Here is a 7507-nt window from a genome sequence, read left to right on the forward strand (position 1 = left end):
CTCCTGTTGCTATGTCCAAATCAATCAGAATCATGCTTGCTATTGTCGCTCACTACGATTATGAGATTTGGCAGATGGATGTGAAAACAGCTTTCCTAAATGGAAACCTGCTTGAGGATGTATACATGATGCAGCCTGAAGGTTTCATATCAAAGGATGCAAATAAAGTTTGCAAACTTCAGAGATCCATTTATGGACTCAAGCAAGCATCTAGAAGCTGGAATAAGCGTTTTGACGAAACCATAAAACAATTTGGTTTCGAACAAAATTGCGAAGAAGCTTGCATTTACAAGAAAGCAAGTGGGAGCTCTATAGCATTTCTCATACTATATGTGGACGATATACTGTTAATGGGAAATGACATTGCTCTATTACAGTCGGTAAAAGTATGGTTATCCGGTAACTTCTCAATGAAAGACCTTGGTGAAGCAGCTTATATACTTGGTATAAAGATCTATAGAGATAGATCGAGAAGACTGCTTGGTCTTTCACAGGCTACATACATTGAAAAGGTGCTAAATCGGTTTAGCATGCTTGAATCGAAACGAGGTAACTTACCCATGCTACATGGAGTAAAGTTAAACAATCATCAATGTCCTAAAACTGATGATGACAAACGACGCATGGCTGTAGTCCCGTACGCCAGCACGATCGGTTCGATTATGTATGCTATGCTATGCACTAGACCTGACGTAGCGTTCGCGTTATCTGTAACGAGTCGTTACCAAGGGAATCCAGGAGACGAGCATTGGATTGCCGTCAAGAACATTCTTAAGTACTTGAGAATGACTAAAGATATGTTCCTAGTGTACGGAGAAGGAGATCTGAAAATTGAAGGATTTTCAGACGCTAGTCATCTCACAGATGAGAATGATTTTAAATCCCAATCAGGATACCTGTTTATCTTGAATGGGGGCGCGGTCAATTGGAAAAGTTCCAAGCAGGGAAGCGTAGCTTTCTCTACGACCGAGTCAGAGTACATCGCTGCTGCGGAAGCAGCAAAGGAAGCAGTTTGGATTAGAAAGTTCATTATAGAACTAGGTGTGGTGCCTGACATTGTCAATCCCATTACTCTGTACTATGATAACAATGGAGCCATTGCGCAAGCAAAGGAACCACGGTCTCATAATGCATCCAAGCACTACCTAAAGCGATACCACATCATAAGAGAGATTGTGGCTAGAGGAGATGTGAGAATAGAAAGAGTACCTACAGAGGACAACGTTGCAGATCTGTTGACAAAGACTTTAACCCAGAAAGTACATGATCGTCATTTAACTTCTACTGGGATAAGTTTTAGAAACAATTGGCTTTAGTCCAAGTGGGAGTATGTTGGGGTTTAGTGTCCTATAGACAATTGTTGCAGGATACAAACTTAATGTAAATGAATTGTTCTTTATATCATTTGTTTTAATGAGATATATGTTTATAACTATATATAAAGGCAATCCCTTTTAAGCACTAAATAAAGTCTAATAAAAGGAAATCCGTAAGTTTGTTTAAAGTGATTATAAAGTGTTCATACAAGCATGAAGTGAGACAAAACTTTATAATAAACTAATAAACTTAAAACCACCCCAAGTCAAGTGATATGTTTAGGATTGATATATCACTGTTGAGACTTGTATGTAACAATGTCTTCTGTCCGACAGAAAGCTGATCTCACAAGCTTCATATATATAGATATCTGGACAGTTACATAGATCCGATGAAACGTCGTTCATTAGGATTGGGGATCCGATTTGAGATAACATGATGGGTAGATTCATCCTTGTCACCTGTTCATCTCATTGGTATTAATAGGTATAACTAATCCTCAAACTCAAAGGAATGTTAATTGGTCATCCTGAATTACTGAATGAGAGACTTTGATCCTGCGGTCCCACGATCCTTAACAGAGATGACTCTGGGGTGTGAACTGCAAAGGTTGGGTGTCACAGGAGGTAATGTCAAGGTAGTTATACATTGGATTGAGCATTTATCACTCCCGGTTAATGGGAGATACATCCAAGGATCACTTGTGGAAGACTCGACTCTAAATCCTTGCAAGGTGATAGCTTAAGAGTAAGAAATACAGATTTCACTTAACCTATCTATTTGAGTTGACTCGGCCTATACAAGTAAAATGAATGTCTCACTATATGTGACTTGACATCACCCATAGTCATAAGATTCAGTTCAAGGGTGTAGTTGATAAAGGATCGAATTATACTGTAACTAATACGGAAGGGTTAACGACAAAATCAACCTGTCTTCTTAACGGACTCAAAGGGAATGATTACAGACTTGCCAATAACATACTCAGTACATCATTCCGTTATGCAAGGATTAAATATAATTCTTGAAGAAATTAATTTAATAGTTGCATACGGCCAAAAGTAGTAAGAACCTAATGGATCACACATAAGACTTGGAACCAAAAGAGAGATGGATGTCATTAATGGATGGAAGCCCAAATGAGCCCAGTAAGGCCCATTTAATTAGGGGAGGCCGAAATTTATATATAATAAATTAGGGAATTATTTTAATTCCATTAATCCTAATTAGATTAGGTTTGTGAATTAAATTAATTAAAAGATAATTAAGTTAGGAGTTTTAATTAGATTAATATACTCCTATTATTATCCAATTAGGTTATTTATTATTATCCTAGATATATTAGATATATTATAAGATAATAATTGGGAATCCTATTCCGAATTGAATTCCTATTAAGTAACATATTCCTATCTAACTAGGGTTTAGATACAAGTTATTATATATACCCCCCTAATAAGTGAATTTCGACTAAGCCCTAACCCTCCCCTCTATGTGATTTTCGAAACCTACATCTAGAGAGAGAAAAAGAATTCGCATCCCCTAGTTCGTGGATAAGAATTCATACGGCTTCCGTCGATTGATTAATTTCATTCATCTCCTTTTATCTTTGATCTTGTGTTGCTTAATTAAAGGCAATCTATTTTGGTTGCACCTCATAAGGGTTGATTCTAACTTAACCTCACCGTGTTATACTTCGTGCTTGGGAACTCGGAGAAGAATTGTGGGCGCTTCTTTAACAACGGTAGATTGTTCTTCAAAAGGTATTCCTTCTTATCCCTCTTTATATGAAATAACGATTAACGGATCCTATGGTTAAAAGGAAGTAGGCTAAAAATTTTATATTTCCGCTGCTATACCTTAGCCTTAATTTCCTTCACGAATATCACTGGCCAGGCTGTTGAAATCAAGACGAAAATCCTGGAACTCGTAATTGAGTGCCCGGATGTTCTTGTTGGTCCCTTATAACGTTACAAGTATAGTTCCAAGGGGGGGGGGTTAGGAACTATTTAAACTTTTTAATAATTTAGGGCAGACTTCTTTTCTCAAGAGAAAAGGTTTTAACAGCGGCGCTGAGTAATCAGTAAGATACTGGCTTAGTCAACTGGTGACTAGGTCAGTTTCTTGACTTGAGTCAGGAGATAGCACTTAAAGTCTATTCCTGAGCTCAGATGTTCGATGCGCACAACTCAGCTTGACCTCTTTACTTGGTCAGTTTTTGGTTATTTAAGCAAGCAATATATATAAGGAGTTTAAGGTAAGAAATACGTTACTCAGCAGATTTATCCAGGTTCGGCTTCTTCTAAGCCTACGTCTTGTCCCCGGAACACGTTCCGAGATTTCGAATCCTCTACTGAGCTCTTTAAAGGTAGAGCCTCAAACCTTTTACAATCTTAGCAACTGAGTATAACAAGAGTACCTTCCTCTATACCTCTACTCAATCCTAATCTCTCGCTGAGTACTATAACCGAGTACTCAGCCTCTCCTTTCTAATCTCTAGAAATGATAAGTGTTTGTCCTAAACAATGATTGCTAAGACACCTTAGATGATTGAATAATCACTCTAGACTTTTACACAAATATATGAACTGTAGTGTAAGATTTGCTTTGCTTTTTGCTTGCAGAACTTGCGTAGAAATTTGGTCAGCGTAATGGCTTGATCAAGTTCTGTATAGAATGAAGCTTCTAATGGCACTATTTATAGAGACGTCTTGAGGCATCGGTCATTTCGAATTTCGAAATAACCGTTGGAGGGAAACGGCTTCCTGTCGTTGTCATTCTGACTTGCTCAGAGCTCTCGGCCAATCAGATTTGTGTATCTTCTGTCCTCGGTCAGCTTTTGGTCAGCTCGGCAGAATGTCTCTCCTTTTATGGTAAAGTCAACTGGACAGCATACTGTGTCGTCTGAACTTTACCCAAAGTAGAAATACTTTGTCTGGAAGTTTTCCTTAGCCAGCTGCTGTCTTGTACGCTTTGTCGAACCAACTCAGCAGCTTCGTTCTGAAGTTGTTCCCTGAAGGTCTTCTAGATCCTTCTCTTACTGAGTTGCGTTTTGGTACACAGCGACATCGTTTTGATAAACGCGGGCCGAGTTGTATTGAACTGTTTGACTTTGGGCTTTGACTGTTGTATTAGGCTTGGGCCTTTTAATCCTTATGTCTTATAAACAATTTAACTCAACATTGAACAAACACATTAGTAGAATAAATCAAAGCATTTAAACTTAGTGTGTTTAGAATATGTTTTTAATTATACTTAAACAATTTTGTCAAATCAAAATTATGTGGAAAGATGTTTCAACAAACTCCCCCATTTTGATGTTGGCAAAACTATTCAGCAAGGAACTCAGTGTTGAGCTCCCCCATGATAGTTGACCTAATATAACTTAGCAAACTCCCCCGTAAGGGTTGAGCTACTGACTTAGTTTTACTCTAAACATTTAAAGGTTTAATCGAGTAAGTCTAAGGTCAGTTTTCAGATATAGGTCAGCTCATGGAACATATTCTCTTTTACTCAGTGTTTAAGCGAAAGGTTTTATCATTTAGAGGGTGCAGAGTAATTTGTTGTTCAATTAGTTTTATAAGACTATATATAAGTCAATGTCAAACATATTATCAGCATTTGGTTCAATCAATGAATTTTATAAGCATTTAAACTTGGCTGATTCAATTGAAGATACATAATGACATAATACACAGCATCGTATAAAAATAATTCATAACTCAGAGTTTGAACATAAGATGCAAGTATGATATTTAATGTAGGTAGTCAGTGTTTACAAACAAGACAAAAAAATAAATAAAGACAGGCATAAATACTTAGCCTATACTGAGCTAGCCTATATTTATTTCTTTTTCTTCTATTTGGACTGACTAGACTCATGCTGTGTTCTTGCTTGTGCTTTCTCCCCCGTTTTGTCAGCATCGGGAGGAGGAATCCTAAAGGTGTCGGTTAAGACAGCTCTGGTTAGTTCTGTGGACAGCGCTTTAAGTCGATCGGCGCTTTCATTGACACCATCAAAAATAGCCACTCCATTATCTGAGACCTCGGTAGGTATTTTAAGCTCAGCAGCGCTGATCATGCTGACTGTGAAGGCTTCAGCTTTGCCTATCCATGTAAGTGCATCGGTCAGGCCAGCAATGACTTGATGGAATGTTTTGAGTAAGTAGGTGTCATAGTATTGACGCTGAACATTGCTATGACGAATATGGTTGAAGGTTTGTCTGGTGATGGAAAGCATTTCATTCTGTTTCATAGCGTTAGTATCCATCTCTTGCTTGTTCAGATTCAACAATCGAACAGCCTCACCAATTTGCTCAACTGAGCACTGAGAATAGGAAGCCATTTGCTCGTTGGTTTTGATTTGCTCGGTGTGAAGCTGAGCAAAGAGCATCTTGACTTCATCAGAGGTAGCGTAGCGTGTGTTCACAGTTGACAAGGTCTGAACTTGTTGTTGTAGAGCGTTTAAGTGTTGAACAGTTGTCAGCTGGATCTCAGCCAGCTTTGCAATGGAATCCTGCTTAGCTTGTTGTGTTTGATAGGAGATGATGATACTCAGCAAGTCCTTAAATCCCTTAACTTCGTTCAGAAGCTGAGTTACTTGGGAAAGCTGAGTAGTCTCTACATTAGAAGACTCAGCAGCAGGAGTAGACGATTGTTGAAGGTCTTTGATCAAGGTTTGGACTGAGTCAATGATGCGTTTGCCAGACTCAGTGACATTCATGTAGCTTAAAGAACCTTCATTCAGTTGTCCAGTTGCATCAGTATGACCGGTGGGAGGAGGAGTCAAAGGAATGACATGGTCAGTGACTGGAGTGGTGTTTTCAATCTGCATTTGGTTGATTTGAGGACAAGTTTGATCGGCAGATAGATTAATTGGAGAAGTAGAAACTCGAATACTGTCTGTGCTGACGGGGGCAGATGTATTTGGAGTCAGCACAATGCTTGGATGGACAACATTGACAGTAGTCGTCTCAACCTGACTTGTTGAGTTGGCAGAAGTATGTAAGTCGGCATGTTCCTGTTGGGAAGAAACAGAGGCTTGCTTTTCTATAGATGCCGATGTAGTAGAAGGAGGTTGTCGTTTGAAAATTTTTAGCTTAACTGCAAAAGGGTCCTGGGTTGGCTTTTGAATAACGAAGTCAGGAAGAGTTGGTGGTTGTACAGGAGGCTCACTGACTGTCTTTTCACTTGCTTTAACCAATCTTCTTCTGCGAGGAGGAACGTCAGCTTGAATAGATTCTCCTGAGTGAGATGGAGAAGATTCTTCTTGCTCAGTATTTAGCTGGCCAGCTTGCTCTTGGACTTGATCAACATTGTGTTGGTCAAGTTCTTGTTCTTCTCCAGCAGCCAACACAGTATTGGCTTGCTCAGCTGCAACCTCACTGGTTGTTTCCTCATTATCCTCAGCGTCATCCTGACCGCTGGCCTCTTCTTCTTCGTCATCTTCTGAACTATCACCATCTAGTTCTTCCTCAACTTGTGCAATAAACTGGTCGTCCAGATGCACCTCTTCTTCTTGTTCCTCAGACACAGTTCCTAAACACTATGTGTAGTGAGAGTCACCAGGCACAACAATGTCAGTAGGGATAGCATCGAGGGGAGTCAGTGTAGAAGACTTCTGCTTCTTCTGAGGTTGCTCATTAGTTTCCTCAGTTTCAGGCTCAACGTGCCTGCCCCTTTTCTCAGCTAACTTAGGTCTCTCCTGACCCTTAGTACCAGCTGACTTTTGCCTCTTAGCTGGAGACTCAGTATCATGTGAAGGAGTCTCAACAGCTTTCCTCTTACGAGAAGCTGGGGCCTTAGTTCTTTTCCCTTTCTGCGGAACAACTGTTTCCTCAACTTGTCCAGCAGCAGCAGCAGCAGCTTTTCCTTTCTTCAGAGGCTGACCGAACTTCAACGCTCTTAGCGAAGCTGCTGTGATCTCAGATCCTTTAGCTTTTACTTCATCAGTCAAGTCTATCTGATGATCAATGAGGATCCTGGTGATGAGCGATCCTAGCCTTAGAGTTCCGGTACTCCTTAGGAAGCCAGCAATGAGGAATACTAGCATGTTGATCGGCTTGTACGTCAGCATATGCCAGATGAAACATTGCTCGAAGTTTGTTGCTGAGGTAGTGCAGTTAATCTTGGGATAGATAAAATAGCTCAGCAGATAATGAGCCATCTTCTGGTGCTGACCCATGGAGGA

This window comes from Euphorbia lathyris, chromosome 1 (assembly GCF_963576675.1).
Source record: "Euphorbia lathyris chromosome 1, ddEupLath1.1, whole genome shotgun sequence".
Lineage (NCBI taxonomy): Eukaryota > Viridiplantae > Streptophyta > Magnoliopsida > Malpighiales > Euphorbiaceae > Euphorbia > Euphorbia lathyris.